The sequence below is a fragment of the Chenopodium quinoa genome, unplaced genomic scaffold (assembly GCF_001683475.1).
Source record: "Chenopodium quinoa cultivar QQ74 unplaced genomic scaffold, ASM168347v1, whole genome shotgun sequence".
Taxonomy (NCBI): domain Eukaryota; kingdom Viridiplantae; phylum Streptophyta; class Magnoliopsida; order Caryophyllales; family Amaranthaceae; genus Chenopodium; species Chenopodium quinoa.
This window is the reverse complement of record NW_018742359.1, coordinates 1230563-1245598: the sequence shown is the minus strand read 5'-3', so window position 1 is coordinate 1245598 and position 15036 is coordinate 1230563.

Below are 15036 nucleotides of genomic sequence, written 5' to 3'. Positions count from 1 at the left end.
TCGAGGAAAACATACACAGATGTTCGGCTACTGCTAGAGCAGAAGAAGAGTGACCGATTGTCAGAGTCGGCCTCTACTTCAAACTTCCAAGACAGTCTGCGAAATACCTTGATGAGGCATACTCAATCGTATCATGAGAGTCAGTCAGGCGGCACCTCCCGTCAGTCCGGCTTTCATAGCGACCAGGCGGTACCAAACTTACCGTTTGTACCGCAACAACAGTATTTTTTGCAGCCACCTCCGTTTGGTGGACATGCAGCAAAAAATGTCCAACCTATGGACTGGCAGCTACGGTTGCTTAGACTTGGCGAACAGCCGTCGGCCTTCTCCAAGGAAATTACTGAAGCCGCTCAGCCGGCCAAAGTGAAAAAATGTATTAGTAGGCGCCTATGATGGCACTACTAACCCAGAAGACCATCTGATGGCATTCACCAACCTGATGTACCTTCAAGGGTTGGATGATCCCACTTGGTGCAAGTGTTTCCCAGCGACTCTCAAAGGAATCGCACAACAATGGTTCGGCAACCTGCCGACTGGTTGTGTAAATAACTTCAGGACGCTTGCTTACTTATTCACCTCCAACTTGGCCATGAACATCCTTGCGAAGAAGACGACCCTTGATTTAGGAACGATTCAGCAGGGTGAGAAGGAGGGGCTTCGTTCTTACATCAGGCGGTTTAACCTGATGAGAATATAGATTCAAGGGTTACCGAATGAAGTAGCCTATACTGACTTTTTTAGAGGTCTCAAAGACGGGTCGACCTTCAAATTTGGTTTGGTCCGAAAGAGGGTGACGACTCTTCAAGAGGCCTTGATTGAAGCGGAAGCCTATATACAGGCGACTGATCTTTGTAGTACGGTAAAACAGTCAGACGGGAAAAGGTCCGACAAAAGAGAAGGACGAAAGAAACTGCCGTCAAACAAAGATGAGAAGAGAAAAGAGGTCTGGGCGGCTGATTCCTCTAAACAGCCGGCCTAGAAGAAGAAAAAAGAATTCAAACCATACTCCCCAAAGTATGCGTTCAACAAGGATAGCCAATTTATCCTAAAGGAAATCAAGGGACGGATCTCAATTGAGAAGTCGATCCCCATGAAGGGTTCTGCAAACAACCTGAACCAAGAAAAATTCTGTGATTATCATGAAGATGTTGGTCATCACACCAATGAGTGCATCAGTCTCATGCGATATCTGGACCGCCTGGCTGAGCAAGGTGATCTTGACAGTTATGTCAAGAAATCTACGGGGAACACTTCCTCGAAAAAACAGTCGGTCAAAAAGAATCAACAGGCCGAAAGCTCCGATACAGATGATGCAGTCGTCTACACCATTGCAGGCGGCTTCTCAGGAGGCAGCCCCACTATTAGGGGCAACAAAGACAATATCAGACGGCTAGATGTAAATTTCGTTCACCAAGAACGGCCCTCCTAATATTCATTTCCTGAGATTGTCATCACTGAAGAAGATCTAGGAGGGGTAAGAGGGCCGCATGACAACCCTATCGTTAGTGAATGTAAAGTGGCCAACCAGAGAGTTGGCTGAATCCTCATAGATAGCGGAAGCTCCTCAGATCTCATCAGTAGCAAATGTCTGTCAAAACTAAAATATCAGACTGATTGCATACATCCGGCATCCCACCCTTTAGTAGGGTTTGGAGGAGGAGTCGTCCACCAAGTGGGACGAGTGGATTTACCCATCCGCCTGGGTGAAAAAGGGGAAGGACGACACATGGTAGTCCGGTTCCTGGTAGTAGAAGAACTCTCGGCCTACAACATGATTCTGGGACGACCAACCGTGAATAATTTCAAGGCTGTTATAATACCATCTCTTATGTTGCTCAAGTTTGAGAGGGATAATGGAACAGTCGGGTCCCTAAGGGTAGATCAGAGGATGGCCCGAGAGTGCTATCTCTCGGATGTCAAGCCCACTGTTATGGCCACTGGGTCGAGTGGTGGAAAAATAGACCTTGACAATGTCAAGGAGAAGGCGCCTGTTCAAGAAGCAGGCGGCAAGAAGAGAAAGGCATCCCAGACGGGGGCCGCAAGAAAAGACAGAAAATAGCAATCATTGGCAGAGGAGCGGTCGGATGAATTTCGCCCTCAGCCGGCTGGTGAGCATACGGACCTGATCTTAGACGACTCGCGTCCTGACAGAACAGTCAAAGTTGGGACGACTGCTCTAAGGGTCCTGGGTGACGACTTTCACAAACTATTGAAAGAATACAAGGACATCTTTGCATTCGAAGTCCATGAAATGCCAAGCATCAGTCCTGATCTGGCGGTACATAAACTGGCCGTGGATCCGAAAAAGAAGCCGGTAAGGTAGAAGAAGCGGAACTATGGCGAAGAAAGAAGTCAGGCGGCAGCCGCCGAAGTTAAAAAATTACTTGATGTAGGGTTCATCCGGCAATGTTACTTCCCAGACTGGGTTGCAAATGTGGTGCTTGTTAAAAAGCCGAATGACACCTGGCGAATGTGTGTAGACTACACAGACTTAAACAAGGCGTGCCCCAAAGACAGTTACCCTCTGCCTAAAATTGATAACCTGGTCGACTCAACAGCCGGCCATGCTTTGATGAGCTTTATGGACGCTTACTCTGGTTTCCATCAAATTCCTTTATGGAAGAAAGATCAGGAGAAGACGGCCTTCGTCACTAATCAAGGGTTATACTGTCACACGGTCATGCCGTTTGGTCTTAAGAATGCCCCGGCCACTTTCCAGCGAATGATAAACACTGTGTTCTTTGATCAGATTGGGAGAAATGTCGAGGCATATATTGATGATATGATTGTCAAGTCTAAACTTCAAAAAGATCATATGTCGGACCTCCGAGAAACTTTCGCCACACTCAGGCGGCACCATGTCATGCTCAATCCCAAGAAATGTGTCTTTAGAGTTGAGTCTGGGAAATTTCTCGGATTCCTTATCAATCAGAGAGGAATAGAGGCGAACCCTGAGAAGGTGCAGGAGATCATCGACATGCAGTCGCCTCGTACCATCCGAGAGGTTCAGAAGTTAACAGGTTGTCTGGCGGCCTTGGGAAGATTTCTAAGCCGATCAGGCGACAAATGCCTATACTTTTTCCAGGCAATTAAGAAGAAGGCAAGGTTTGAATGGGGGCCGGATGCTGAGGCGGCCTTCCAGAAATTGAAAGTTCACTTGCATTCCTTGCCGAGGCTGGTCAGTCCTTTACCCAAAGAAGTACTTTACATGTACCTGGCCGTCTCTGATCATGCGTTAAGCGCAGTTCTTCTTGCTGAAAGAGACGGTTGTCAGCTCCCGGTCTACTTTGTCAGTCATGTACTGAAAAATGCCGAGTTGAGGTATCCCTTAGTGGAGAAATTTGGTCTTGCACTCTTCATGGCTGTTAAAAAATTGAAGCCCTACTTTTTGGCACATGCAGTCGTCGTGTATACAGATCAACCTATCAAGCGGCCACTGACCACCATGGAGTCGTCAAGCCGAATGATCAAATGGGCCATAGAAATACAGAGCCTCGAAGTTACTTTCGAGCCTAGAAAAGCAGTGAAGGGGCAAGCCTTTGCTGACTTTATTGTTGAGATGACTCGTCCCCCTGATTCTCGAGACCCAGACCAAGTCTGGAAGGTATATGTGGATGGAAGCTCTACATCAAATGGTTGTGGAGCAGGCGTCATATGTCAGTCGCCAGAGGGCGACAGGTACGAGTATGCTCTACGCTTCAGTTTTCAGGCCTCAAACAATGAGGCAGAATATGAAGCTTTACTAGCTGGAATCCGCATGTGCAAGGCGGCAGGGGCACGAAAGATAGACGCATGTTCCGATTCACAATTGATAGTGAGTCAGTATAATGGCGAATACGAAGCAACCCATCCGACCATGATCAAGTATTTAAAGGCGGTACAATAGGCGGTCGGATCCCTTGAAGACTCAAGTGCCGAGATCAGAAAACAACCAGGCGGATGCACTTTCAAAATTAGCATCATCCGCTTCTTGTGATACCCCTCGAACTATTTTTTAGTAAGTAATGGAGAAGAGAAGCATCGAGGAAGACCCTATTGGAATCCTAGACAGAAGCTCAACTTGGATGGATCCAATCAGGACATATCTGACAAACGGTACCCTGCCGGATGATCACAGGCGGCAGCACTGAAAAAACGAGCAACCAGTTTTGAAATGATAAAGGGAGAACTTCACAAAAGGGGGTACCTTCAACCCTTCTTGAAGTGTGTTACTCCAGAAAAGGGGCGAGAGATACTAGACGATCTTCACTCTGGTTACTGTGCTTCCCATATAGGCGGTAGGACACTTGCTCAACGGGCAAGGCGACAGGGCTACTTTTGGCCTACTTTAGAAGCAGATGCAATGGAGATGGTGAAAAAATGTGACAAGTGCCAAAGGTTTGGCAAACTAATTCACCGTCCGGCTACTGACCTCACTACCATTCATAGCCCACTACCGTTTGCTAAGTGGGGCATGGATATTCTGGGTCCATATACGCCTGCTACAGGCGGAAGGAGGTACATACTTGTTGCAGTCGACTACTTCACTAAATGGGTAGAAGCGGAGGCTGTAAAGGGAATCAAGACAAAGGATGTAATTTCATTCATTTGGAAAAATGTCATCACTCAGTTCGGGGTTCCCATGTCTATGGTTTTTGATAATGGTCCCCAATTTGAGACGCCTGTTCTCAAAAGCTGTTTGGGTGACCAAGGAATTGCACATTACTTTGCATCTGTCGGCCGTCAACAAGCAAACGGCAAGGTAGAAGCCTTTAATAAAATCATCTCAGACGGTCTCAAGAAAAAGATTGAACGAGCAGGCGGCCTATGGGCGGATGAATTACCACATGTTCTCTGGGCCTTTAGGACCACTGAAAAAGGGGCGACTTGAGAAACTCCATTCCTCCTAACTTATGGTGCGGAAGCTGTTCTTCCAATAGAACACTACGAGCCGACTCTTCGAGTTATGCTATATGACGAAGAGGCAAACTGGGAAGCCATGCGCCTGGCATTAGACTCACTTCCTGAAAGGAGGGGCAATGCTATCTTGCGCCATGAAATTTACCGCCTGAGAATGACTAGATCATACAACAAAAAAGTACACAGGCGTCCACTCAAAGTGGGGGACTTTGTACTTAGAAAAATGGAAGCAGTTGGTAGGGCTAATGAGTCTGGCAAACTAACTCCCAACTGGGAAGGACCCTACCGAATCTGTGAAGAGGTCATGGACGGTACCTACCGTCTGGAAACACCAGACGGCCAACCGTTGCCTCGAACTTGGAATGTAGATAATCTTAAGAAATATTTCTTTTGAATGATGTAAATAGTCAAGGGCTACTTAATAAAAGTTTGCTGTTTCATTCAATTTTGTACTAAGAGGGGCACGCCTACTAACAAACAGTCGGCTACTCTCCATATTTAGTTTTCATTTTTACTTAAGAGGGGCATGCCTACTGACAAACAGTCGGCTACTCTCCATGTTTAATTTTTATTCTTACTTAAGAGGGGCACGCTACTTGTTTCACTCAACCGGCTACTCTCCCATAATACAGTTCATCAAGAACTATAAAAGGCTCATGGCTAAAATGATCAGACCAGGCGTCAAGCCAAGTGATCAAAATATAAAAATTCAATTTGACCTGTCCCAACGTTATAGCAGGCGTCCGACGGCATCCATCCGGATGAAATTCGTCGCAGAGAGCAGCTCCCTTTTGGGTGGAACATTGTTCTATAAAATCATTACACGACACCTATTCGTGTTTCCCGGACAAGGATTCCTCTCACTTAACTGACTAATCAGGTCAAACAAGTGTTCGCAGTAACCATCCGTGTCAACCAACCGACTAGACTACTTGGGATAAGAACAGTCGGTATCTTATGAGTTGATAGCCAATAAACATTGGCGAATAAAGGGGAGCAACCGGTACCCACCGCTTAAAACCTCTACTACTCAGTCACTCGGTGACTGGGTAACAATCATGTTTACTTGGTCACTCCTTAAAAATTTAGTATGAAACTAAAAAGGTGTTCATACAGCACCTGTTCACACTAGATTAAATGTGGCGGGGAACAGTCGGCCTAGATTGCCTAAAGTCTCTAGCCTAAAAACATGACAGGTAGGAAACCACTTTCCTACTTGGTTAATTTTACAAAGGACAGGACCGCCTGCCTAAAGGGGATCCAGTCTTTAAAATGGGTCGAATACCGATTGGATAAATGGCCGACTAATCGCCTAGCCTGGAAACAAACAAACAGTCGTCCAGGGGCATAGGCGGCGTGAATAACTATCCGTACCTGTCTGCAACTGTCGGCCATGTAAAACAGTCGGTATAGTGTGCAATTGGATATCAGAATATTCAATACTTAAACAAATTTGAAGCAAAACAATAATATTCATTAAAAGGAAGCCGGTCATTAAAGACCGGCCAAATATTCAGAGCCCCGGCCCCCTGGCCGGGTAAATACAAACAAACGGCACGCAGGCCGTGGAAAGAAGACATAAAGCTTAAGAAGGGGGCAGATCTTCAATATTAGCAGCTGCCGCCTGGTCAGCACCTTTTTTGCTGGACTCGGCTTCAGCTGCATCCTTCTTCGATGCATTACCCCCAAGCGGCACAAGCGCCACTACCGGCTGCTCCTCCTCCTCCAACGCCTCTTCCTCAGCAGCCGCCAGGATCTCTTGATTATATCTATCAGAACACTGGCGGTACGTTTTTTCCCAGGAGGCAAAGTCGGCATTGGGGAAGAGGCGGCCCCAAGTCATGCGCTGGATTTGAGCAGAGTCTTCAATCATCTCCCGGACTAGCTCTTTCTTTTCTTGCTCGGCCTTTTCCGAGAGCTCCTGAGTAAGACTCTTCTCCTGGGTCACCAGGCGTTCCTTATCAGCCGCCAAGGATTTCTCCAAGGTGTCGTATGAGGACATCTTTTGGCGAAGAGGTCTCAGCTCGGCCTTGAGATTGTTGATGGTCGCCTCCAGCTCGCTATTCCTCTTCTGGGCCGCCTCTAACTGAGCCCGGATAGCGGCGGTAGCCTGCGCCTGATAATAAAGAATATCAATTGTCAGAACCTCATTTTGGGCAATTTGAAACATTGCCTTATCACAGTCTGAGGCGGCCATAGCTTTTGCAGCCTTTACCACTTTGTTTTTCCTGTCAAGCGGCTTACGGAGGCCGTTTACTCGGAGCAGGGCCTAAGTAAAAAGGGGAACAGGCGTCAGTTTCCAAACAAAAAAAAAAAAAAAAAAAAAAAAGAGAGGCGTCCTGAAATTCAAATACTCAAAAATATGTTAAGTATACCTCAGCAAGGACTCCTGCAATCCCGTCTAGGTCAAGGGTGCCGACACCCCTGACCGCCTCCCTTTCAGCTGGAGGAACGACCTTGATCATAGACTTGGCCACCTCGACCAAGTCAGGCTCCTGAGGGCCGGCTGCATTAAGCATAGAAAAACGGATTAGACCTAGTAAAGAAGGGAGCAAGTCTAAAATTTACAAGGACAACTTCATACTTCTAGGCGACCCAACTGGAGTTTTGGAAGGAGTGGCCGGCTGTTTCTCAGCCGCCGCAAGTTTACTGGTAGAACCAGGAGAGCTCGCAACAGTCGTCCTTCGGGCCTTGGAGTCCAGCTGTTGGGAAGAAGAAGATTTTGGAGCACCCGTCTAAAAAAGAAGAAAAGAGTCAGTATTATGCATAAACACAACTCCAAAAAGAGAGTGAAAGGTTCGAAGCCCACCAAGGGTGCCCCCTTGTTGGGGGAGTCGGTTGAAGACTGTTGCATGATGGAGGCCCGCAACATGGCCGCCGCAGTCTTGGAGGCGGTAATTTTGCTCATGGCGTCCGCTGCAAAAACAAATAGCAAAGTTAATAAAAGTCATAACAGAAATGCATGGAACAACAGAGTATTCGACAGGCCGGCTACCTCTTGAGCACCGACTGCTGAGGCCACACGCGGCCAAAAAGTACTCGTCGTAGAGCCATTTGAAGCTCGGGACGCAGTGCAGGGGTACTTGCTCTCGTACCCCTGAAGTAGAGTTCACCTTCGACTCTACTTTGAAGAGTCCTTTATCTAGGATCTCTTTCTTAGCCTTGGGGGGAACAGGCGGCATGCTGCGGCCGCCTGCAAGAAGGGGCGGATTCCTCTTCCACCTGTTGAAGCGCTTGTTCAGCTCTGTGTCTGAACTCTCAATGATAAGGAAGGTGCTCCGCCAGTCCTTCCATTTGTTTGCTTTACCTCTTGTCATGAGGTAGCCCCTGTGGCTCGTCAATTGATACCAGCCGGTACCGCCTGCCTTAGGGGTCCGACTGAGTTAGTTCATGTGGGCGAAAGCCTCGAAGTTCGGCTCCACCCCGTGCAGTTCGCACCCGGCCACATAGCCGAGTACGTTGACCCAGGAGTTCGAGGCTAACTGCCATAACCCCAACTCATACCCATCCAAGATCCGCTGAACAGCAGGATGTAGTGGGAAGCGCAGCCCAGCCTTGATGGCCGCCTCATAGCAGCCAAAGCAGGCGCCATCATAACTAGTACCAGCCGGCCAGACGACTGTGTCTTCTGGATCCGGCACGAACACTAAAATGCCGGGGCCCATTGTGTGGTTTGCGATAAAGCTCCCCACTTTTTCTTGCATGGCCGTGATCCGGCCCCGAGGTACCGTGCAGTAGTAGGGGGTATTTTTCTCTCGGTGAGAGGCGGATGGCTCCGCTCAATTGTCCCCCTTCTCAACTGCGTGAGAAAGCCTCGCCTCTTGTAGGCGACTATTTTTCTCTTCTGTGTCCAAAGAAGCATGTCCAGAAGAGCTAGACTCGGATTCGTCCTCTGACGAGTCCGAAGAGGACGACTCCTCCCCTCTCCTAGAGGGGCCCGCCTCCTCTCCTTTAAAAGGAGCAGGAGAGAATGTAGAATTGTCAACTGAAAAATGGGAAGGGGTCACTTTGACTCCTCCCTCAGAACTGCCGGCTTTCAAGCCGCTTTGTTTCACTTCCACATCTGGCGCCTGGTCAAATGTTTCACTAATCGGCACCCGGTGGGAGGAGCCGTCTGAGTTCGAGATCCTAGCCGTCTTTTTTGTTCTGGCCATCATGTTCTGCATAGACACAGATACAGTCGGACTTTGTATAAAGGGCAAAGATGGGTCCAGAAAAGGGCAGGCGGCACTCCTAGTCCTAGATTCAGCCGTCCCCGGTGACCGGCTGATCGCTAACCTAGGTCGTGTCGTGTGCTTCCGTTGTTCCATTTCAAAAAAGAATAAAGTAAAGAGAAAATTAAGAGTAAGAGAACCGACGGTTACCTGAACGAGTGACGATTGATGAAATTCTAAAAATCCTTTGTAGTCGACTTGTCAGAGCAGTCGGTAGGCAGAAAGGGTCCAAAATGTCAGAGCAAGTTCAGGGGTCCGAATGTTCTCTCACAAAGTTCTCAAGTATGAAAATGATCGAAGGCAACACTCCCTTATATAGGCGAAGTGAGAAGGCGAAGGGTCACTTCCGGAATTAGGGGATTTTGCTCCCACCAATAGGAATGCGCCACGTGGGCCAATCAGGTCCTGCCAAGTGTCCCCCAGTTGGACCTCTCAGGGCTTGCCACGTGGCGCACGCTTATTCGTCCACCCTGGACCTATTATGTCATGACACGTGACATACTCCATGCCTAATGGAGAAGTCGGTCACCTAGGCCCAACTTCCGAGGGAAGCCCAATCAGCCCAAGGTTAACCTAAACCTAGGATTGGCACGTTTCCCGAGGTTATAAATACCTCCCTTAATCCTCCTTAAGGGGGATGACGCAGATTACACCCATTAAACACTCACACCTAGAGAGACCCAATCACTTTAATTTCCGCATTAATTACTCCTTAATCAAGTACTAACTTGACCATCGGAGGCGGATCTCCAATCATCCGGAGCATCCGTTTGTTTTGCAGGTACAGGCGTCCAGTTCCAGTCTCGGAATTGTAACTCTCCCGCAGGACATCAGAAAACCCCGAAACATTATGCATATTTGCATGATATTTTATTATATCTATTTGGATATAAGTGATAAAAATATTTGATGTTGTGTAGCTATGCAATATTCGAAAATTTAGTAGATCTACTTTGATTTAGCAAAGAAATGGTAAAAAAAAAAAAAGTAAAACTAAAATAAAAAAATATACAAAAATCGAATTCTAGATATATAAACGACTAATAAATTTTTAAGTAATTATTGAGACAAATTGAATAAATTAACCAAGTTATCACACAATTATATGCTCCATAATTTTAAGTACTTATTGTGACAAGTTGAATAATTTAAACAAGTCATCATACAATTATATACTCCGTAATTTTTGTACTCCATAAATACGTATTTATATTCCAAATAGAAAAAAAAAATGAAAATGGAGAGACTAAAAGATGCTTTAAACATTGAAATAAACACAAATAATTAATCAATTTAGGGATTCAAGAGACATTTTTAAGACTTTTGAATTCAATGGGGGCAAATATGTAAAAGAACATTTTCAGGGATATAAATGTCCATACACTATTCATAAGAGCTTTTTTTAAACTTTTTATAAGGTAGGGATAAATACTAAAAGTTAGTTAATAAAAATGAGTTAAGACATAATTATTATGTCCAATTCATTTGTATTAACTAATTTCCTAAAACAAAAGAAACAGATCGAAATGGTTTTTGATGCGAGAGCATCCGTACGATAACATTCAATTGATGACATTTTTAGGCTCCAAAAGACTCATCACAGACCGTAGAAGGAAAAACTAGCGCTAAGGCTGTCCTTTTTTCTGGTTTCTGGAGAGAATCTCGCTCATGGAGGAAGAGTACGCGTGCTAGCGCGCTCTTTAGAATTTAATCCCATTTCATAACGTTGCTTAGATGTATAAGAGTGATCGTGGTTTCTTGATATTGCATTTGATGGTTGGATATAGAAACATAAGACCATGAATGAAGAAGGAAAGGCTTGCACTTGATCAAAACATATTACTCAACTTCAAAAAGCTATATCTTTTTTGTTACAAAAAATTTCCAACCATAAGTAATGTTTCGGGGTTTTTTTGATGTCCTGCGGGAGAGTTATAATTACGGGACTGGATCCGTGCGTTTGTACCTGCAAAACAACGGAAACTCCGGTTGGTGGGAGTTCCGCCTCCAACGATCAAGTTAGAACGCGTTTAAGGAGTTAAAGGTACGGAAAATAAAGGTGATCTGGTTCCTCTAAGGGGAGGAGGGATTGAGGTGTGCAATTAATGCTAAGTTTGGTCTAGCAAGTAGTATGCACGAGGGTTTAGGTTTCTCTTGGTGAGATGATTATTTAATTCTGAATGTCTTTAATGAAGGCTAATTACTGTATTTATAGCCTCGAAGTACGTGCCCAATACTAGGTTAAATGGTAAACCTAGGACTGGTTGGGCTTGCCTCGGGATTCGGGCCCAGTGGGCCGTTTTCCAGGTTAGCAGATAGTGGACCACGTGGCGTGGCGCGATTTGTCCATGCTGGACCTCCTGGAGCATGGCACGTGGCATTCCCTGATTGGCCCACATGGCTGACATGTGGTAGGAGCTGGTTGGACCACGTGGCGGGGAAAAACCCCCTGAACATTTGCCCCTCACACGGGTCACGTGATGCCTGTGACAGGTGTCGGCCTGTAGCTGGGCGACGGCCTGTGACGGCTGTCGGCTTGTGGTAGGCCGTCTGATTTTTCCTGCTGATAAGTGGTTTATTTGACCACTTATTATGGTGATTTTGACCCGGTTTTGTAATCTTTTCCCCTCTTTCTAACCCCTTTTGTATATAAATGTTGCATTTTGGCTTTTCCCCTCCCTCCTTGCGTGTTTGTGTACTTAATTTGCAGGTATAGGTGAAGTGAGGCAAAGTAAGGAAGTTCATGGATTGAGAATGGAGGCTGATTGTGATGGAGGGAGAGGCCGCTCCTCAACAAAATTGGTGGATTACTATAGCGGGGTATCCCAACTTTACCTCTCGGTCTAGCCATGCTAGTCATATCATCTATCCCGTACTCCCTATATTCATGAGAATTATGGGGTATGCTTGCTTTTCGAAGCAAGACCTAGGGAAGCTAACTTAAGAGGAGATTAAATGCCTCTTTATGGCTTCCCGATTTGAGGGGGACCTTGAGGGTAATGTTAACATGGGATACTTGTTTATAAAGAGGTGTTTGGAAATAAAGAGGAGTACGGAGTTTAGAGGGGAGATAAAGTGTGGAGGGATGATCTCGATTATTGCCAAGGCATTGGGATTTGCAGATTACCTTGACCAAATGACCCCGGTTAGCGGTTCCAATGTCCTTCACATTCAAGGGCTTGCTTCAATGCATATGCTTCTTGAAGTCAATGGTCATGTAACCAAGTACTCTTGGTTGGTCAAGAGCAAGCACCGTTGCATGCTACCCAATGCGGCGGTAATGTGAAAGGAATGGTGTCCTTCCAGCAAGTGTATTCTTCCAATAGAGGGTTCATAATTATTACAGAGTTAATTCTTCAGTAAGATCAAGTGATCGGAATGCCTAGGTGGAGGCCGCTTCCGATCAATGATATCAAGGTACAATTGATATTACAGCTTAATCTTAACTGAACCCTTCGGGTCGAACCCAATCGAATCACCGATCCGAGACGACAAATTAATCCGAAAGGATTTAATGAGTTGACAGAGTTTTACGAATACAGACGTCGGATATCGAGCCTAGGGCGTCGAGGCCGAGCGTCAAAAAATCACAAGCGAAAAGTACGAGCGTAGCCGTAGTACCATAATGGTCTAACCATGTGGATGCTAGGCTAGTTCGAGCTAGCATGCACCTAGCATGGCTAGGCGCAAGCCTAAGCACACTAGGTGTGCTAGGCGCACCATCGTAGCCCATCACAGCCCATTGCAGCCCAAACAACACCTTTAGACGCACCATGCGTGCCCTAGGATGGCTGGGCACCATCGCAGCCCAGGCAGCATCTCTAGGCGCACCATGCGTGCCCTAGAATGGCTGGGTGCCGTCGCAGCCCTAGCATAATGTTGAGCGCGCATCGCAGGATCACACGCACCAAGCACAACTAAAGTTAGGCACTGGCGCATTCATTGTGCGTGGTGCATGGCCGAGGCTGGTGCGTGTGGCTGTGCGAGTGTATGCGAGGAAGAGCTAGCAAGCAGCATGAAGCCCAGCATGCGTGGTTCGCTAGCAGCACGCATGCTAGGCCTTGCGTGCATGGGGACTGGATGCGTGGGTGCGCGTAGTGTGGGAGTGTGTGGGTGCGAGGCAGTGCGTGGGAGTGCTAGGGCCAGCGCCAGCATTACGTGCTAGCAGTGCCTAGAACCAGCACACACTAGCGCCTAGCACCAGCACGCACCAGCGCCTTGCACTAGCCCGCACCAGCGCCAAGCATCGCCCAGCACCAAGCAAGCACTGCCTGGCTGGGGATGCAAGGCTGCTGGCTGGTGCTAGCTGGCACGCTAGCTGACAGCCAGCCAGCCCGTCCTTATGTCGGTTTTGCGCTTGCTTGTGGGGACCAAATCAAGGGCTTTGGGGAGCAAGGCAAATGTTCCCCCCCTCCTAGCCTTGGCCATCATTCAAGCATGTGATTGTGCCAGTTGTCGCAATGTGATTAAGTTGATTATTTATTTAATTTAGAATTAAATAAATTGTTGATTTTACTAACTCTCCCACATTTATGGGAGATTGGAAATAAAGGGTGCATTTCCCTATAAATACCAAAGGCATGGTATAGGGAAAAACACAACCTTGAGTGGAATTAAAAAGGCAACTCTTGTAATTAGAGTAAACCTTTGATTCGTAAAACTCATAGTTTTGTTTTGTCCGGGTCTTGACTAACCTTCAAGACTTGGGACGCTCGGGTCGGGTCGATGGTACGATCCGTCGGAGATCTCGTAGTTTCGTGATTTTGAAGTAAGAGCTCTTCGGGAGCGAAGCACGCGACAAAGGTATAATTCTTGTTCTTAATCTTGTTTGATTAAGTTTATGATGCTTGTTAATTGCTTTAATTAAGGGGCTGGTCTTGGGGGGTTTCCTTCCGCGTAGTGTCGGGTCACTACGAAACCCTACAGTGGTATCAGAGCCACGCTCCTTTTAATTTTTGCAATAATTTTTAATTAAGGTGTTTTAAAAGAATTTATTTTTCTGGTTCATCTTCTTCTAATTAGATTAGATGCTCATTTTAATTAATTTTAAAACTCGGTTTTATTCTCGATTTGGCTGTTGAACCCTGATTTTGGCTCAAAAATAGTGATATTTGGGTGGAATCGACTTTTGGAACAGATTCAACTCTCTTTGAGGACTGTCCAGAAGCCAAATTCGAACTAGAAACCCATTTTTCCGGGGTTTTTCATTTTTCAACGAAAATTTTAATTCTTTTTTAGCCTTGATTAATGCAAGCATTACAAGGTTAGATTAAATGCACATTTGCATCACTAATCTACTGGTTTTAAAAATATCCTTAGGCATAATAATGGAGTTTTTATTAGTGCTTAAGTTGATATACCATTTTTCACATAAACTTGTTTTTCACAAATTTTGCAAATAAATTGCAATAAAATGTGAAAGCTTGTTGTGAACTTGTAATTTTAAGTTCCTATAATGTTAAAGTTCTAATCTTTAAAGGTTTAAATGATTGGAACCCTAACCCTAAATCCATATTGAACAAAGTTTGAATTTTTCATGTTTGGTTGATTAAATCCATCAAGTTCAAATACTTGTGAGTAAAATTTGATTAATCTTCATATTGGAAGATGTAATCTTGGTATTTTACACAAGTATGAAAGTTGGAAAAAATTTCATTAGATGATTAGTTTATTTTTCCAACTCCATTTGTCAAATCCATTATTAATTTGCATATTGGAAAGATTAATTATGGACATAACTCATTTTATTTCAAGCATAAAGAAAGACCTAATTTTGTTCAAAATAATTTTTTTTAGATAATTTAGGCTTGTGCACCAATAAAGATTAATTTATTTAAGTCTTATTTTATTTTATTTTATTTTTCCTCAAATTAATTCTAATATGTAATTTAGAATTAAATTTTGTCACACACAAATTGGAATT